The sequence below is a fragment of the Danio aesculapii genome, chromosome 6, assembly GCF_903798145.1.
Source record: "Danio aesculapii chromosome 6, fDanAes4.1, whole genome shotgun sequence".
In the NCBI taxonomy this organism is placed as follows: domain Eukaryota; kingdom Metazoa; phylum Chordata; class Actinopteri; order Cypriniformes; family Danionidae; genus Danio; species Danio aesculapii.
In genome coordinates, this window is record NC_079440.1 from 59499446 (window position 1) to 59520565 (window position 21120).

At 34.2% G+C, this 21120-nt stretch overlaps 1 protein-coding gene across 1 annotated transcript in view; it reads right to left on the reverse strand.

Moving 5' to 3' along the window:
* The window catches only part of LOC130231272 (cadherin-22), a 326609-nt gene that overhangs the window by 149982 nt on the left and 155507 nt on the right, over nt 1–21120 (reverse strand). The window contains exon 2 of the mRNA XM_056460760.1: nt 3363–3427. The gene's annotated coding sequence lies outside the window, so the exon portion shown is untranslated. The remainder of the gene's footprint in view (nt 1–3362; nt 3428–21120) is intronic.

The following is a 21120-nucleotide window of genomic DNA, read 5'->3' on the forward strand; positions in this document are numbered from 1 at the left end:
ATAAAAAAAGTCCTGTCTATCTTTCTACTGTCTGTCTGTCTGTCTGTCTATATGCTTGCATATATGTCTGTCTATGTATGTCTGTCTATCTGTCTGTCTGTCTGTCTGTCTGTCTATATACTTGTCTGTATACATGTCTGTCTATCTGTCTGTCTATTTGTTTTCTGTCTGTCTGTCTATCTGTCTGTCTTCATGTACACCTGTCTATCTGCTTGTCTGTATACATGTCTGTCTATCTGTCTGTCTATATGTTTTCTGTCTGTCTATATGTCTGTCTGTCTGTCTGTATGTATGTCTATATTTATGTCTGTCTATCTGTCTGTCCATGTAGATTTATATAGACTTGTCTGTCTACTGGCTGTCTATCTGTTTGTCTGGCTATATGTCTGTCTGTCTATATGTATGTCTGTCTATCTGTCGGTCTGTCTGTCTGTTTGACTGTATACATGTCTGTCTATCTGTCTGTCTGTGTAGATATATACAGATCTGTCTATCTGTCTACTGTCTGTCTATGTGTCTGTCTGTCTATGTATTTCTATCTATTTGTCTGTATATATGTTTGTCTGTCTATATGTCTGTCTGTATATATGCCTCTCTTTCCATATGTCTGTCTGTTTGTCTGTATATATGCCTGTCTGTCTACCTGTCTGTTTGTCTGTATATATGTTGTCTGTCTCTATGTATGTCTGTTTGTTTGTCTGTCTTTTGGTTTGTCTGTATATATGTCTGTCTGTGTAGATACATATAGACCTGTTCATCTGTCTACTGTCTGTCTGTCTATATGTATGTCTGTCTATCGGTCTACATGTCTGTCTATCTGCCTGTCTTAATGTATGTCTGTCTGTGTTTATGGATGTATTTGTCTGCATATATTTCTGTCTGTCTGTCTGTCTGTCTGTCTGTCTGTCTGTCTGTCTGTCTGTCTGTCTGTCTGTATGCATGTCTGTCTATCTGCCTGTCTGTATATATGTCTGTCTGTCTGTCTGTCTGTCTATACTGTATGTATCTGTCTCTCTGTTTGTCTGTCTGTCTTATTATCTGCCTGCCTGTATGTCTGTCCGTCTACTGCCTGTCTATATGTATGTCTGTCAACTTATTATCTATCTTTCTACTGTTTGTCTATGTCTATATGTCTGTCTGTCTATAGGTCTGTCTGTCTATATTTCTGTCTTTCTGTCTGTCTATATATAAGTCTATCTTTCTGTCAGCTATTTGTCCATCCACCTGTCTTTTGCCTGTATATCTTTCTGTCTGTCTGTCTGTCTGTCTGTCTGTCCGTGAGTAAGACATATTCCTCCACACTGAGTCTGAGCTGTGCCAGCAGTAAGACTCATGAATGACAATCGCAAATGAAAGGCAAACAGCAGATCACATAAATCACAGCTGTGCAGCTCCAGATGTGGACAAGATCTCCTGCTGTGGTCAGTCTGTTCAGCCAGACCTGAGCCTCGTTAGACACATTCATCAGCCTCATCTACATCATCATCAAACCAACAAGACGCACACACACACACACACACACACACACAAACACACACACACAAACACACACACCCACACTGAGGAATTAAAGTTCAGCTCGTGGACTTCTGTTCAGGTGGCAAACAAAATGCACTGAGATTTTAGAACAAGGTGTTTACTTACTAAGCAAAAGCTATAAAATATTAAAACAAAATAGTGTATCATATTGTTTTGTTGAAATCTCATAGAAAAACAGAAACGTAAACATATTTATTTTGTTTAGTTTGTTATCTCTATATTTTTACTAGAAAACTATACAAAAAGAACTGACCATGAACTCTTAAAATAAAGCTCAACAACCTAAATCAGTATTAATTGATGGACCTGAGCCTTATTAGACAAGTTCATTTGCCTCATTATATTGGAAGGCTGAATTGGAAATACATGCCTCAGCCTACATTTGTGCGGAACATAAAATACATTGCTCTGGGTACGTTTCATTGCACGTTTCAGATGAGAAATCCACTAGAGGGCGCTGTCTACAATTCTGCAAATCTGAAATATGTTACTTCGGGTAGATTTTCTTGTGTGTTTCAGATACACATCCTTCTTGTACACGTCCACAATAGGACTGAGCTTGTCGTAGAGATCAGCTAGCAAACCATTGAGCTAAACCCTTCCGTAAACATAAATAATAGTGTTGTCAAAAGCAAACAGAAGAGAAAACCACATATTTTTACCTTGATTCTACATTGCTTTAATCTCTTTTGCAGAGATGTGCTGCACCACTCGTAACCTGAACTTTCTGCAGTACAAGCACAACTCTGTACAAACAAGCTAATAAACATTGTTGTGAAACAAAATACATTGCTCTGTGTACATTTTATTGCACGCTTCAGATGAGAAATTCACAGGAGGGCACTGTCTAAATGTTTGTGAATCTGAAATATGTTCAGGTACATTTTCGTGTGCGTTTCAGCTACACGTCCTTCTTGAACACGTCCACAATAGGGTGTAGCTTGTTATACAGATCAGCTAGCAAACCACTTAGCTAAACCCTTCCTTAAACACAAATAATAGTCTTTTTACAAGCAAACAGAAGAGAAAAGTGCACTGAAATCTCCTATTTTGTACCTTCACTTTACATCTCTTTTATCTTATTTGTGGAAGCATGCTTCACCAAACTCAAACCTGAATGCTCTGCTACACAAGCACAACGCCATAAAAAGTGAGCTACTGAACATTTTTCCAAAACATAAAATACATTGCTCTGGGTACATTTCATTGCATGTGTCAGAAGAGAAATCCACTAGAGGGCGCTGTCTACAATTTTGCAAATCTGAAATATGTTACTTTGGGTACATTTTCTTGTGCGTTTCAGATACACGTCGTTCTTGTACACATCCACAATAGGACTGAGCTTGTTGTAGAGATCAGCCAGCAAACCAACAAGCTAAACCCTTCCTTAAACACAGATAATAGTGTTGTCAAAAGCAACAAGAAGAGAAAACCACATCTTTTTACCTTGATTTTACATTGCTTTGATCTCTTTTGCAGAGGTGTGCTGCACCAAACTCGAACCTGAACTTTCACAAGCACAACTCTGTACAAAGTGAGCTAATAAACATTGTTGTGAAACAAAATACATTGCTCTGTGTACATTTAATTGCAAGCTTCAGATGAGAAATCCACAAGAGGGCGCTGTCTAAATTTTTGCGAATCTGAAATATGTTTAGGTACATTTTCATGTGCGTTTCAGCTACACGTCCTTCTTGTACACGTCCACAATAGGGTGGAGCTTGTTATACAGATCAGCTAGTAAACCACTTAGCTAAACCCATCCTTAAACACAAATAATAGTCTTTTAAAAGCAAACAGAAGAGAAAACCACATATTTTTACCTTGATTTTATATTGCTTTTATCCCTTTATGGAAGCGTCCTTCACCAAACTCGAACCTGAATGCTCTGCAACACAAACACAACACCATACAAAGTCAGCTACTGAACATTTTTGCAAAACATAAATACATTGCTCAGAGTACATTTCATTGCACTTTCAGATGAGAAATCCACTAGGGGGCGCTGTCTACAATTTTCCAAATTTGAAATATGTTACTTCAGGTACATTTTCGTGCGCGTTTCAGATACACGTCCTTCTTATACACATCCACAAGAAGGGCAGAGCTTGTTGTACAGATCAGCTCGCAAACCACATAGCTAAACCCTTCCCTAAACACACATAATAGAGTATTGAGAAACAATCGTAACAAAAAAAGTGCACTGAAACCATATATTAAACATTTTTACCTTGATTTTACATTGCTTTTATCTGTTTTTCAGAAGTGTGCTGCACCGAACTTGAACCTGAACGCTCGGCAGCACAGAAATCCACCAGAGGGCTTATTTTTTGTGAATCTTGAATATGTTACTTTAAGTATATTTTCTTCTGCGTTTCAGATAAACATCCTCCTTGTGAACATCCAAAAGAGAGTGGGATTTGTGAAAAAAAAGTGCACAGAAACCACATATTTTTACCTTGATTTTGCATTGCTTTAAGCTGGCAGATAGAAATGTGACACAAATGTATTCAATCCCTGCTGAAAAATCCAACTTAAACCAGCCTAGGCTGGTTGGCTGGTTTTAGCTGGTTGACCAGCCTGGTTTTAGAGGGGTTTTGGCCATTTCCAGGCTAGTTACCAGCCTTTTCCAGCCTGGTCTTAGCTGGTCAGGCTGGAAAATGACCAGCTAAATCCAGCTAAAACCAGCTTGACCCACCTGGTTTAAGATGGACATAGCCTGGCTAGGTGGTCAAGCTGGTTTTAGCTGGTCATTTTCCAGCCTGACCAGCTAAGACCAGGCTGGAAATGGCTGGAAACCAGCCTGGAAATGGCCAAAACCCCTCTAAAACCAGGCTGGTCAACCAGCTAAAACCAGCTAACCAGCCTAGGCTGGTTTAAGTTGGATTTTTCAGTAGGGATATTACAAGTCATAGACAGTGTTTATACGCCAAAATCATGTCTTTTTTAATATCATTAGTGTGAAAGGGAACAAAAGCTGTTGTCACCCTACTGCCCCCAGAGTATGGTTCATTTAATCTAGAAACTACAGTCAAGTCTATGTTTAAGTGCGTTTTTGCTGTTTAAAAATAATGCAAGCCGAAGCAAGTGTTTCTAATGAACCTGTGTTGTTTTATTGTCATCAAAAAAAGAGGAAAAGATAAACAATGAGGAAAAAATATGAGGGAAATACTAGCCTGATCACGAGAGAAAACGTAACTATTTTACGTTTTGTCAGTATATCGGCTAATTCATACAAATCCGTATCGCCAGTCATACGAAAATATACGAATTTAAAAAGAAAGCGTGGCACCAAACCCCACCCCTAAACCCAACCATCACTAGGGGATAAGCAAATCATAATAAATTGTATGAATGAGATCGTACAAACTCACACAAATTAGCCACTTAATGAAAAAGTAATGAATTGCCATGAGATTGTGTTTAAGTTCAGCTCCTGTATTGGTTAGACAGTAATCAGATACACTGTTAACAATTTCCTGTAAAATCTACAGTAACTTACTGTAAATCAATTACAGCAATAATACTGTACTTACATTATAGCACCATTTCTTTTGCTGTATAAATGTGTTTACAGTATTGTATATCTTTACTGTTAAATGTACAGTAATTTTCACAATGCAACTTTAAAATACAGTAACATACCGCATTACCTAAATACAGTTCATTTACAAAAGTGGTAACAGTGTAGTAATATTAAAAATAGCCATGTAAAAATTGTTGAAAGGAGGCACGGTGGCTCAGTGGTTAGCCCTGTGGCCTCATAGCAAGAAGGTCATTGGTTTGAGTCCCGGCTGGGCCCGTTGGCATTGCTTTGTAGAGTTTGCTTGTTCTCCCTGTGTTGTCGTGGGTTTCATGCGGGTGATCTGGTTGGGTGCACACATGCGCTATCGGTGAATTGAACTTAAATTATCAATAGTGTATGAGTGTGTGTGAGAATGAGTGTGTATTGATGTTTCCCAATACTGGGTTGCAGCTGGAAAACATATGCTGGAATAGTTGGGGGTTCATTCCAATGTGGCGACCATTGATAAATAAGGGACTAAGTCAAAAGAAAATGAATGAATAAATGGATGAATGAATTAATTAATGGATGACTAAATAAATGAATGAATTATTTAATTAATGGATGAATGAATGAATGGATGGATGGATGGATGGATGGATGGATTAATTATTAATTAATTTATTTATTAAAGAATGAATGGATGAATTAATTATTTAATTAATGGATGAATGAATGGATGTATGGATGGATGGATGGATTATTAATTAATTTATTTATCTATTAAAGGATGAATGGATGAATTAATTATTTAATTAATGGATGGATGGGTGGATGGATTAATTAATTTATTTATTTATTAAAGGATGAATAGATGAATTAATTATTTAATTAATGGATGGATAGATGGATGAATGAATGAATGAATGGATAAATGGATGGATGAATGGACAGATGGACGAATAAACAAATTATTAATTAATTATTGGATGAATGGATGAATGAATGAATCAATCAATCAATCAATCAATCAATCAATCAATCAATCAATCAATCAATGGATGTATGGATGAATGAATTAATAAAATTGATTGATTGATTAATTAATTATATCAATGAATGAATGAATGAATCAATCAATCAATCAATCAATGGATGGATGAATGAATTAATGAATTGATTGGTTGATTAATTTATTATATCAATGAATGAATGAATGAATGAATGAATGAATGAATGAATGAATGAATGACGATTGTGAAAAAAAACTATATGATGTAAAATCCTTCAGCACAACTGATTGAGAGCAACTAAACACTTAAAATGAATCTCAACAATCCCAATCAGCAACAAGAGTCCAATTTTCTCAAATCAGCAAATTATTTCCATTCAACATCCATTTCCCTAATTCAGAAAACCCAATCTTTCAGATCGACACATGATGGCGTATTTCATAGCAGCAAATTAAAGGCCTGCTCTCATGTAATTAACAGCTGTTTCGTCCACTGATCGATAAAAGCTCTTCATTAAAAAAGTCTCTCTTTGCTGTCTGCAGATCTCTGGCAAACTTCAGCGCTCGGAAAAGTTGCCCGTAACAATTAACATGAGCAGAATTCACAGCCGCAGCCGAGCAAGACTGTGAAACGCTTTTCCAGCCCTTGTAAAAAAGTGCAGAGTAATCACGAAGACTGACTTACTTTCACCTGGAGGTTTTGCCCAAATCGGACACCGGCGCCTGTGTTTCTCTCCAACCGCTGGTAAATAAATCCCGGCGAAAGTGTTTGTTTTTACTCCGCATATTCTCACGTGGCCCTTTGAAATACAGACACCGCCTGTTGGCCATCAATATCAGAAGAGCCAGAGAAAACAAAGCCTGCGAATGTGTTTGAAAATCAATACCCCACAGCCGATGTTACATCATGACGGATTCACTAGGAAACCAGACATGCCCTGGAATCACTGCTGGATTGCCTGGATTGACCCGGGACTTATATTTAATTCTTTTATATTTAAAGTTTAAACATCTATTAGGCAAGGCAGTGGCACAGTAGGTAGTGCTGTCGGCTCACAGCAAGAAGATCGCTGGTTCGAGCCTCGGTTGGGTCAGTTGGCGTTTCTGTGTGGAGTTTGCATGTTCTCCCTGCATTCGTGTGGGTTTCCGCCGGGTGCTCCGATTTCCCCCACAGTCCACAGACATGCGGTACAGGTGAATTGGGAAGGCTAAAATTGCCCATAGTGTATGTGTGTGAGTGAGTGTGTATGGGTGTTTCCCAGAGATGGGTTGGGGCTGGAAGGTCATCCGCTCCATAAAACATATGCTGGATAAGTTGGCAGTTCATTCCGCTGTGGCGACCCCGGATTAATAAAGGGACTAAGCCGAAAAGAAAACGAATGAATGAACATCTTTTAAAAAGGAATATTTAAGTTATGCATGGTGTAGAAACCAAAATATATAAGCTAAATATTTAAGACATGTAAATAGATAATGTTACTTGAAATTTTTTGAATATATATTTTTAAACTGCATATTGATAGTTTAATTAATTAATTAATTTATTTATTTTATTGTATTTTTTTATTTTTATGTTTTCATGATGTATTTATAAAGATGTATTTTTAGGGTTATACAGAAATATTTGATAATAATAATAATAATAATAATAATAATAATAATAATAATAATAATAATAACAACAATAACAACAACACCAACAACAACAACAATAATAATAATAATAATAATAATAATACCAATAATACTAATAATAACAAAAACAATAATAACAAAAACAATAATAATAATAATAATAATAATAAAAATAACAAAATAATAATAATAATAATAATAATAATAATAATAATAAAAATAACAAAATAATAATAATAATAATAATAATAATAATAATAATAATAAAAATCATAATAACAAAAATAATAATAACAAAATAATAATAATAATAATAATAATAATAATAATAATAATAATAATAATAATAATAATAATAATAACATTATTATTATTATTGTTATATTATCATTACTGTTATTATTATTGTTATTATTATTACTATTATTATTAAATATAAATTATATATGTATATATATTGTTCTATTATAATGATTAATATATATATATATATATATTGTCAAATCATTTTGTGGCTAAAAAGTATCGGTTCAGGCACTGTTTTGGTATCGGTACCGTTTTTTAAAAAAGTATCAAAATAACCCAAAACGATACCCAACCCTACTTGTCAGTTCGTTGCATTTCATTGTGCTCTGTGTCTCGTCAGGACGCTCTCCGTTTATTGGGTCTGCCAGCTGTTCCAGAGAGCATTTTAACATTTTAAACATTAAGGTCAAAATGATTAGCCTCTTTAAGCTATATATTTATTTCGATAGTCTACAGAACTAACCATCGTTAAACAATAACTAATTACCTGCCTAATTAACCTTATTAACCTAGTTAAGTCTTTAAATGCCAATTTCAAGAGTTCACACTTAGCTGATGATTGATTATACAGATTGTTTGGCATGCTGTTCCAGGAGAGAGCCTTGAGCTCATAAGATCCTCGAGCCCACGGCTCCCTCCCGTTTGCAAGGCGAGAGGGGAGGTTGAGCTCAGGTAGATCTCGAGAACTCCCCTACTGTAGCTAATGAACAGATAGGGATGGAAGGGGGGATTCTTCAAAACCAAGATGGCTGTCGTATGAAACATATGGAGCTTAGGAATCATCTGATTGGTGAATCATAAATTGAATAATGCGGGGCCGGCCGCAAGCAATCATAAACACGTGATCCTCTCGAAATTAGTTTACAAATAAACTTCACTTAAATTTCTAGTCAAATATTATTTACTGTCATCATGGCAAAGATAAAATAAATCAGTTATTAGAAATGAGTTATTAAAACTATTATGTTTAGAAATGTGTTGAAGAAATCTGCTCTCCGTTAAACAGAAATTGGGGAAAAAAATAAACAGGGGGGTAATAATTCAGGGGGGTTAATAATTCTGACTATATATATATAAACTGCTCCCCTTTTCTTCTCCGCTAAGGGTTGTAATTGCTCAAAGTAACCCAAAAAGCTTGCATGGATTTAGGCCTTAAAAATACAGTGCAGGCACCTTCAGCAGACTGCGATTTGGGACAGACTAATCCTAATGCACATACTGTAAGAACTGATTGAGTCGTGCAGCTAAAGCCACTGGGACTGAGCCAGAATGAGCCTTAAAAACTCACCATACACCACCACTAACCAGAGCAATCCCAGCTACAGTGTACAGATGCAGAGAACACAGCTACACAGCAAACAAACCAATACAAAAATCATCTTACTTGATATTTTGCCTTGCCTTCAAATATGTAGCCAAGACACATGTGATAGTCAAAGTGAATGAGGCGATGAGGTAAAGTTTTAGTTTCTGAGTCGATCATATAAGAGTCTATCATGCAAACTGGAACAAATACTCTGGCAATGGGGTCAGAAAAATAAACTTGTTTTTATCATGTTTGACCTGATGAACATAATATTTTTTTTTTGGTGATATTTTTATGTGGGGAAAAAAAGACCTTAATTGGGGGAAATTGAACAAGAAAGAAAAAAAGGAAGAAAGGAAGAAAGGACAGACCAACGGACGAAAGAAAGAAAGAAAGAAAGAAAGAAAGAAAGAAAGAAAGAAAGAAAGAAAGAAAGAAAGAAAGAAAGAAAGAAAGAAAGAAAAGAAGAAAGAAAGAAATAACAAAAGACAGAAAGAAAGAAAGAACAAATGAACGAACAAAAGAAAGCTACAAACAAACAAGAAAGAAAGAAAGAAAGAAAGGAAGGAAGGACAGACCAACGGACGAAAGAAAGAAAGAAAGAAAGAAAGAAAGAAAGAAAGAAAGAAAGAAAAAAAAAGAAAGAAAGAAAGAAAGAAAAGAAGAAAGAAAGAAAGAAAGAGAGAAAGAAAGAAAGAAAGAACAAAAGAAAGAAAGAAAGAACAAATGAACGAACAAAAGAAAGCTACAAACAAACAAGAAAGAAAGAAAGAAAGAAAGAAAGAAAGAAAGAAAGAAAGAAAGAAAGAAAGAAAGACAGAAGGACGGACGGACGGAAGGAAGGAAGGAAGGAAGGAAGGAAGGAAGGAAGGAAGGAGAGAAGGAAGGAAGGAAGGAAGGAAGGAAGGACGGAAGGAAAGAAAAAGAAAGAAAGAAAGAAAGAAAGAAAGAAAGAAGAAAGAAAGAAAGAAAGAAAGAAAGAAAGAAAGAAAGACCGAATAAATGAACAAACGGATGACTGAACGAACGGAAAGAAAGAAAGAAAGAAAGAAAGAAAGAAAGAAAGAAAGAAAGAACGAATGGATGGATGAATGAATGGATGAACGAATGGATGGATGAATGAATGGACAGAAAGAAAGATAGAAAGAAAGAAAGAAAGAAAGAAAGAAAGAAAGAAAGAAAGAAAGAAAGAAAGAAAGAAAGAAAGAAAGAAAGAAAGAAAGAAAGAAAGAAAGAATGGATGAACGAATGGATGAACGAATGGATGGATGAATGAATGGACAGAAAGAAAGAAAGAAAGAAAGAAAGAAAGAAAGAAAGAAAGAAAGAAAGAAAGAAAGAAAGAAAGAATACTCCATCTACTCCAGCTGAAGAAGAGTAAAGCTGAGCACTTCAGTCAGTAAAAACAGAGCTGTTTCTGCAGATAAACTCATCAATGCACTGCACTCCTGCACTGCAGAGCCACAAACTCAACTTCATCAAGCTGCCAATGCCAAACACTCTGTACTCTAATTCTGTCAATATGTGCTCCTGTTGATGTCAGAACAAACCCGCATGCTGTTTTACACAACACTACAACTGCAGGAAGATTCTGCTATAAGAGCGCACAGCCAAATGAACTAACTGACTGACTAACTAATTAAATAAATGAAGAAATTAATGAGCAAATACATGCATATGTGTATGAATGAATAAATAAATAAATAAATAAACGAATGAAGTAATTAACAAATCAATTAATTAATGAAAAATGAATGAATAATTTAATAACTGAACAAATTAATTAATAACTACATGAATGAAAAAACATGAACGAATGAATGAAAAAAAAGGAATAAATTAATTAATTAATGAGTGAATTAATGAATTAATAAATGTAGAAATAAATAAATAAATAAACAAGCCTAGATTATTCCAATCCCAAACATGACTTTATTTTAGCGCTTTATTTTACACATGACGATAAAACATGTACAGGGTTATGAATGTTTTAAAACATACAGTTGAAGTCAGAATTATTAGCCCCCCTGAATTATTGGACCCCCTGTTTATTGTTTAATAACTCATCTCTAATAACTGAATTATTTTCTCTTTGTCATGATGACAGTAAATAATATTAGACTAGATATTCTTCAAGACACTTCTATACAGCTTAAAGTGACATTTAAAGGCTTAACTAGGTTAATTAGGCTAACTAGGCAGGTTAGGGTAATTAGGCAAGTTATTGTATAATGATGGTTTGTTCTGTAAACAGTCAAAAAAAAAGAATAAATAGCTTAAAGGGGCTAATAATATTGACCTTAAAATGGGTTTTAAAAATTAAAAACTGCTTTCATTCTAGCTGAAATAAAACAAATAAGACTTTCTCCAGAAGAAAAAATATTATCAGACATACTGTGAAAATTTCCTTGCTCTGTTTAACATCATTTGGGAAATATTTAAATCAAAGGGGGCTAATAATTCTGACTTTCAGCTGCTTGTTTGTTGTAAAAATTCAGAATATTGACAAATATTGACAAATATATATTGACAAAAGTTTCTGTATCTCCTTCCTGTCTTCTGTGTGCAGCCATGCTGCTGTTGTATCCAGCCTGATCTCACGAGAAAACGTAAGTATTTCACGTTTTGTCAGTTTAGTGGCTAATTCGTACGAATTCATATGAGTTCAGTCGTACGAAATTGTATGATTTTAAAAAGGAGGCGTGGCACCTAACCCCACCCCTAAACCCAACCGTCATTGGCAGATGAGCAAATCGTACTAAATTGTACGAATTCGTATGAATTAGCCACTAAATCAAAAAGTTATGAATTGCTGTGAGATTGTGTTGGATATATCTGGTGTATTCTTGGAAATTTTCCTACCCCTTGGTTTCGAGTCTGAAAAATCTTCCTTTCGAGTGGTATCTAGCCGTTGCCCTTAGCCCTACGCCTTCAAGCTGAAGAGAATTGGAACACCCCTACCCCTTCATGTGAGCGCGCAAAACGAGGGGTAGCGCTAAGGGGTAGAATTGGGAATAGGACAGGGATGGGCAAACTCGATCCTGGAGGGCCGGTGTCCTGCATAGTTTTGCACCAACCCTAATCAAACACACCTGCTTGTAGCTTTCTAGTGATCTTGAAGACACTAATTAGGGTGTTCAGGTGTGTTTGATTAGTGTTGGAGCAAAACTCTGCAGGGACACCGGCCCTCGAGGATCGAGTTTGCCCATGCCTGGAACAGGACATAGTCGAGAGGTGTCCATGATCCTGGACCAGGCTGTATCCTGAGCAGATGCTTCGGTGGTCATAGAAGAGTGGAGAGGATGAGACTGATTCCTGAAAGACACCAAGAGTCTCAGCATTGATCCCTCCGCATTGACCCATCGATGACCTACTCACACTTGCAGCTTCTCCGTGATGGAGCGTTCTCCAGCCTCCGGCGCCTAGACTGAAGCTCTGAACAAGAAGCTTGGCCTGAGGAGAAATGGGCTGACCCTGGTTTCTCTCTAGGTTTTTTCCTTCGCTTATGTCAGTTGGCCAGTTCCTCCACTGTCGCCACTGGCTTGTTTGGTTTAGGACTTGTGGAGCTGAGCATCGATGGATTTGCTCTTCAGCGTTTGGACTTTCAGCAGTGAAAATTAAACCACACTGAACTGAACTTCAACTCTGAAAACTGAACCGACAAGGTTTCAATCTACTAGAACTTCTACGTTCAGCTGCTTTGACTCAATCTACATTGTGAATGCGCTACAGAAATAAAGGTGAATTGAATCAGGACTCGTCCCAGCAGAAAAGGGAAACTATAGCACACATACAGCTCCTGTTTTATTGCACGGTGCAGATTTTCATTTCTGGGCATCTTGTCAAAAAGCTTTAGATGGTGTAATTATAGTGGTAAATTCCTCTGCTGATGTGATCGGATCTAAATCAGCATCCAGCACACGCCAGACACTGAAGACTCTCAAAGAGTATCAAACTAAAAGCCACTTAGCCTTTAAGATCAACTGGAGTTTACTAACACACTTTCTGCTCACAAGCGTCCATCATATGAGCAAGACACAAACACACACACACATTTCAGACACACTCCTGAAAGTCACTGCTTTACTAAACAACACACACACACACACACACACACACACTTGGTGTCCTCTAATCAGTTGTGCACACATTCATTCATCAGCTGCATGGCGATTGTAAGTGGATGCTGTGACTAAAAATATGATTTACCAGAAATGATGCTTTGTAGGATGTTTTATCATATGATGCAATGACATTTCAGACATTATGCATTTATGTTTTAGTTTTAAGCTTCTAAATACTTGTGGCATTAGTCTTTCTTTACAGTAATACTTCTTAGGGATGGTTTTGAATTAGTATTTCATATTTAGGCCCTATTTTGATGTCTGCATCAAATGCAAAACTGAACTTCTATACATTCATTTCCATCGGCTTAGTCTCCAGGATATGTTTTACACAGCAAATGCCCTTCCACCTGCAACCCAGTACTGGGAAACACCCATTCACACACCCTACAGCCAATTTCATTCATTCATTCATTCATTTTCAATTCAGCTTAGTCCCTTTATTAATCAGAGGGAGCCATAGCGGAATGAACCGCCAACTATTCCAGCATGTTTTACACAGCGGACGCCCTTCCAGCTGCAACCCTGTACTGGGAAACACCCATACACACTCATTCACAATACAGACAATTTAGTTAAATTCACCAATACCCGCATGTGTTTGGACTGTGGGGGAAACCGAAGCACCTGGAGAAAACCCATGCCAGCCCCGAGAAGAACATGCAAACTCCACAGAAAGATGCCAAATGGCCCAGTCGGGACTCAAACCAGCCAACTTTTTACTATGAGGTGACAGCGCTAACCACTGAGCCACAGTGTCGCCCCCAAATTTTTTTACACAAAATATATATTTGCAGTAACTTGTGCATTATTTTGTCTCAAATACTGTACTGAAAAATTTCAAAATACAGGTAACATATTATTAGAATTATTACTATATTATTATGTAATTATTAATATATGATTAAATGTATTACAAATGCTTGACTGTCATTCAATGTAACATGAGTTATGTTTCACTATTTCTCAAAATGAAAATAAAACATTTAAACAAACACAAAAGTATAAATGTCTTAAAATTGTGTTTTTTTTTTATTTGTGAAATAAAAAATATATATAAGAAAGTACTATAATAAAGTAAATAATTACAAATATGAAAAAATAAGTAATAAAATGAATTATTAAATAAAAAACTAAAACAAAATAAAGTAAATTAAATATATAAAGAAAGAAAACTAAATGAAACTAAACTAAAATAAAAACATAATAAATAAAATATATAATTATAAAATAAAATAACATAAAATAACAAAAAACAAATAATAAAAAATAATAAAACATTTTGTCAAAATAATTAATTAAATTAAAATAACACTAATAATAATAAAAAATAATTATTATAATAACAATAATAATAATTATAAATAAAATATAACATAAAATAAAATGTATATTTTTTTCTTGTATATTTTCAAATTTTATTTTAAAAAATATGAAAATATATTGTACTGGGAAACACACTCATACACCCATACATTCATAAATATGTATAAAATAATAATAATAATAATAATAATAATAATAATAATAATAATAATAATAATAATAATAATAATAATAATAATAATAATAATAAATGAATTAATAAAACATTAAATAAAATAACGCTTATATTTTGTTTATTTGTATATTTTCATATCTTATTAAAATAATAATAATAATATTAATAATAATAATAATAATAATAATAATAATAATAAAGTAATTATTAAAATATTAAATAAAATAACATTTATATTTTATTTATTTGTATATTTTCATATCTTATAATAATAATAATAATAATAATAATAATAATAATAATAATAATAATAATAATAGTAGTAATAATAATAATAATAATAATAATAATAGTAATAATAAATGGTATAATTTTATTTATTTGTTTATTTGTCATTGTAGTTTATTATATATCTATAAAATAAAATCATTTCATGGCTTCTCTTTACATCACTAAACTCATTTGTGATGCCAAAAATACTTAACAACACTTTAAGTCAGATGACAAAAATATATACAAAAAATAAAATAAAAACTATATATATATATTTATAAAGTCGTATTTCTGCCAAAGATGACACTTTTTATTTTTTACTAAAATCTCACCTAAAACGCCAAAGAAAAGCCAGGCTAGCGAGTATAAAAAAGCCTGCAGTGTGTGTTATATATTTTATTATCCAATGCACTGACCTTCAGACTTTGTTTTCATAAATGCACGAACGCAAACCTTTTCATTTACTCTTGATGTATTTAAATAAACGAGGGACAGATTATATAATTAAATGTACAGAAGCAATAACACACACGGGTGAAGCTTTGATAAAAATAGCAGTGCTACTGTAGCCCATAGGCTTTGCAGTATGAGAAAGAGATTTTCTATGTGGTCCAAAGCTCCCATTAAAGTAAAAGGTATTTTTTGTGAAGCCTAAAGGTACAATTACACGTGAGTTAATAGACTTTGACAATGTTTTAATTCTATAGAGCACAGACGTACATGTGTGGAATACAGAAACAGGGAATGAATAGAGCACTGTGTGTTTTCAGCACTACTGTATAAATCGCTAACAAAATAATGCATGTCCATTTCCAACTAAAATTTGCATATGAAGCACAACAAGCAAGTTTTATGTCCGGTGTTCAATAAAATAAAATAAAATAAAATAATAAAATAAAATAAAATAAAATAAAATAAAATAAAATAAAATAAAATAAAATAAAATAAAATAAAATAAAATAAAATAAAATAAAATAAGGGGAGTTACGGAGGCGCAGTGGGTAGCATGATCGTCTAACAGCAAGAAGGTCACTGGTTCGAGCCTCGACTCGGTCAGTTGTCGTTTCTGTGTGGAGTTTAAATGTTCTCCCCGCGTTCGCATGGGTTTCCTTTGGGTGCTCCTCTTTCCCCCACATCCAAACAAATGCGCTATAAGAGAATTGGGTAAGCTAAATTGTCCGTAGTGTATGTGTGTGAATGAGTGTGTATGTTTGTTTCCCAGTCATGGGTTGCAGCTGGAAGAGCATCCACTGTGTAAAACATATACTCGATAAACTGGCGGTTCATTTCGCTGTGGCGATCCCAGATTAATAAAGGGACTAAGCCGAAAAAAAAATTAAGAATGAAAAAATAAAATAAAATAAAAACAAAATATTAAGTGAAATAGAAAATCATAAAATAAAATAAAATAAAAATAATAAAGTAAAATGAAATAATAAAAAAAAAAAATTATTAAATAAAAAATATAAAGTTAAATAAAAAAAAACAATAATAAAGGAAATATTGAATGAAAATAAAATAAAATTATATATATATATATATATATATATATATATATATATATATATATATATACATATATATATATACATATATATATATATATATATATATATACATATATATATACATATATATATATATATACATATACATATATATATATATATATATATATATATATATATATATATATATATATATATATATATATATATATAATTATAATTATATATATAATATATATATATATATTAATAAAAATAAATAAAAATTAAAAAATTATTAAATTAAACAAAATGAAATAAAAATAAACTAAATACATATTACTTATTAATAAATAAATAAAATACAAAATAAACAAATAATTAAATCAAAATAAAGTTAAAAAACTAAATAAATAAATATATAAATATTACGTAGTAATAAATTAAGAATAACAGAAAATAAAGTGTAAAAATAAAACAAAGTAAAGAAATACAAATAAAAATAAATAAATAAATAAATTGCAAAATAAATAAATAATTAAATGAAAATGAAGTAAAAAGCTAAATAAATAAATTTATAACTATTACTTGATATTAAATAAATAATAAAAGAAAACAAAGTTTAAAAATAAAACAAAATAAATACAAATTAAAAATTTAAATAAAGATAAATAATTATTATTTATAATATTATTATAATATATATAAAATACAAAACAAATAAATAAAAAAATGAAAATAAAGTAAAATAAATAAAACAAATTAAATGAATAAATAAATAAATAAATAAATACATGAATTAATTAATTAAGTACTAAACATTGGCCACAACTGAATAATCATCAGATGTAAACCTCACTGTTTCTGTTCATCTGATCTCGATGCTCCATCACTTACATCGACCTGACAGATGGCGAACGCAAATGAACACACACGCGTGGCCCATAATCCCTCCGAGTCAGCACAATTCGCTGCACGGCAAACCCTTGACTTCATTTGGCGGTGCTGGGATTTCCGAGCGCTGTAATCTTCTGAATTCATCCGTCTTTCCCCCCGTGATCCTCCTCTGAACAGCACACACACTTGAGGAGGATTCAGATGCGGTGTTGTTTTACCACACCGTTCACTAAAGGAATTATGCAAATCAAGTCATGCCACAAAGTCACTGGTAAAACCTGTCCTACATGTTATTCGCACTATGCAAGTCCCCCTGAATCTGCCGTCTGAATATTGAACACACATCTGCATATAGAGTTGAAGTCTGAATTATTAGCCCTCCTGTATTTTTTTGTTTAATGAAAATAAGATTTTATTCAACACATTTCTAAACATAACAGTTTTAATAACTCATTTCTAATAACTGATTCATTTCATCTTTGCTATGATGACAGCACATAATGACTACACTCTAAAAAAAGTTGGGTTATTTATTTAACCCAATGGTTGAGTTAAAAATATTTGGTGCTTTGTTGGGTTATTTTAAACCTTTTATTGGGTTATTTCAAGAGTTCACACTTAGCTGATAATCAATAAAGCGTATTTGGCATGCTGTACGGGAGAGAGCCCTGAGCTCGTAATATCCTCGAGCCCGGGGCTCCCTCCCGTTAGAAGGGCGAGAGGGGAGTTCGAGCTCAGGTAGGTCTCGAGAACTCCCCTGCTTGTCGCCGTGTGAGAAGTGTAAACTAGTGTTGTTTTCGGTGATAATTTGGTTTAGTCGACTGGCTATAGTTTATGTTTTTGGACGGTGGGAGGAAACCGGGGGACCCGGGGGAAACCCACACGAACACGGGGAGAACATGTAAACTCCGCACAGAAACACCAACCAGCCTGATAGGAGGTTGGACCAGCGGTGTTCTTGCTGTGAGGCAACAGTGCTAGCCACTGGGCCACCGTGTCGCCCTATCGGAAAAAAGGGGGAGGAAGTAGGGGTGGAAGGGGGGGGGGGGGAAGCTTCAAGATGAAGATAACTGGAGTGAAAAACTCTGATTATTTATAATGCTTCCGTAATCATCTAATGGGTCAGATTACGGAGCTAATGAGGAGCCAGCCGTGTTGATCATAAGCACGTGATCCTCTCGAAATTAGTTTATAAATAAACCACACTCATTTAATAACTCAACCAGTTGGGTTACAATTTTTGAATCCTGCATAACAGCTCTGTTTTAATCCCAATTTGTAGCATTTCACCTTTGATATGAGGGGCTTATTTTGAGTTTAATTATTGTTCGTTTTTCTGTTTGATATTAAGACCGCCTTGGCGATCCCGCTTTGGAGATAGTGCTTTAACAACTCAGCCAGCTATCATTTCTCCACTGCCATACAGATTGTGCAGCAAGATGGTTCGGCCCTCATACCAGGAGGCAAAACCAGAATTAGTTGATTTGCGACTTCTATGTGCATTATTTATGACTTTATTTAATTCATGTGTGTATACTTGTATTTCATTCAGTACTTAGAGGAGGAGGAGCAACAGAGACAGAACCCTCTTGTCCTGCTGCTTGGGGATGAACTAAACTGCTCTCAGGCGTTTGTTATTGTGAAAGGAGTGCCACTAAATTCATGGATTTAAATAAAGCTTTGCCAATGTATTAAAAGCTGTGTATTTTTTATTTACATATAAAGATGACTACTACTATAATAATAACAATAATAATTTATTATTATATAATGGTTAAGCCACTTTTTGGCAAAATAACCCAACAAATTAGTTATTTTTATAACCCAAATTGTTGGGTTAACCTTATCCACCCAATGGATTGGGTTAAAATAACCCAACAGAAGGTCGGTGCCGACCCATCTATGGGTTACCTGTTGGGTTATTATTAACCCAACTGTTTTAAGTGAGTAGATATTTTTCAAGACACTACACTGTGAAAAAACTGACCTTAAATTCACAGTAAATCACTGGCTAATAACTGCATTACTTTCACAGTGAAATACTGTACGTAAATTCACAACATAGTACTGTGAGGTAGTTAACAATGATTTGTTGTGATTTTGTTACATTGAATTACTGTGAAATTACAGCCATATAGTGTAACTTTACAGTAGGCAGTAAAGTCCATTACTGCGATTTCACAGTATTATCTTGTAGAAGTAACTATATTTTACTGTAAAGCAGGCTTTCCTCGGCTAATCATTCTGACATTTACTCTGACTTTGAAATCATTTCGGGTGTTTAACAGTGTTTGGTTTTAAGAATCCCTTACTTTTGTTCCAGTTTATTAAGTTTTATTAGTTAGCCACTAAACTGTCAAAACGTAAAATACATCATGACTGGAAAAATCAACGATTTTACAAAGCAAATAAATTCGGCAAATTGGAAGGATGCCCTTTCAGACACAACCCAGTACTGGGAAACACCCATACACACTCAATCACACACACACACACACACACACACACACACACACACACACACACACACACACACACACACACACACACACACACTCATACACTGCAGCCAATTTAGCTTACCCAATTCCCCTATAGTGCATGTGTTTGGACTGTGGGGGAAACTGGAGCACCCGGAGGAAACCAACATCAACACGGAACATAGAGAACATGCAAACTCCTCACAGAAATACCAACTGACCCAGCCGAGGGTTGAACAAGCGACCTTCTTGCTGTTAGGCGATCGTGCTACCCACTGTGCCACCGCGACGCCCCTGTTTCATGTTCTAAAGAACTTAAGATTTAAGTTAATCGATTTGTTTTAGGACAACTGCGTCAAGATTGTTTTAGTCTCAATGAGGACAACGATTCATGAATAACAGAGATTTTTGAGTTTAGGGGTACCTCTCAGTTGTGGAAAGAGTACAGGAAATTCATACGCAAGTAAAAGTACTATTACTTGCCTAAAATGTAGTGCAAGTAAAGCAAAAGTATCTGCTGTAAATATTACTCAAAGAATGAGTAAAAAGTAGACCTTTCAGAAGTACTCAAGAGTATTGAGTGGTGAGTATTACGCTGTTAACTGCAGATGCGTTTACATGTAATTTGTGGATGTGTGTAAACGTAACATTCTGTAGTGCATCTGGTTATTGCTCAGCAGGCACACAAAATCATAAGATGTTAATATTAAGTTAGATTTAGGTTGTGATGTCAGGTGACCAAAATTCAATGTCTAGCCAACATCTAAGGACAACGTTATTTTGACATTCAATAATGACCTAAAATGACGTTGATATTTGGTCGATTTTAGGTTGTTGGAAAGTGACCATAATCAAACATCAAGGCAACATCTTAAACCAACGTCATATTGACGTCAAATACTGACATTTATTTATCAGTTATAGCAAACAAAATCCAACGTCTGATAGACGTCATAGTGGGAACATCCACACAACATCAAGCTGTAACATCATTAGATGTTGATATTTGGTTGGTTTTAGGTTGGACATTGACGTTGGTCTGACGTTGAGTTCTG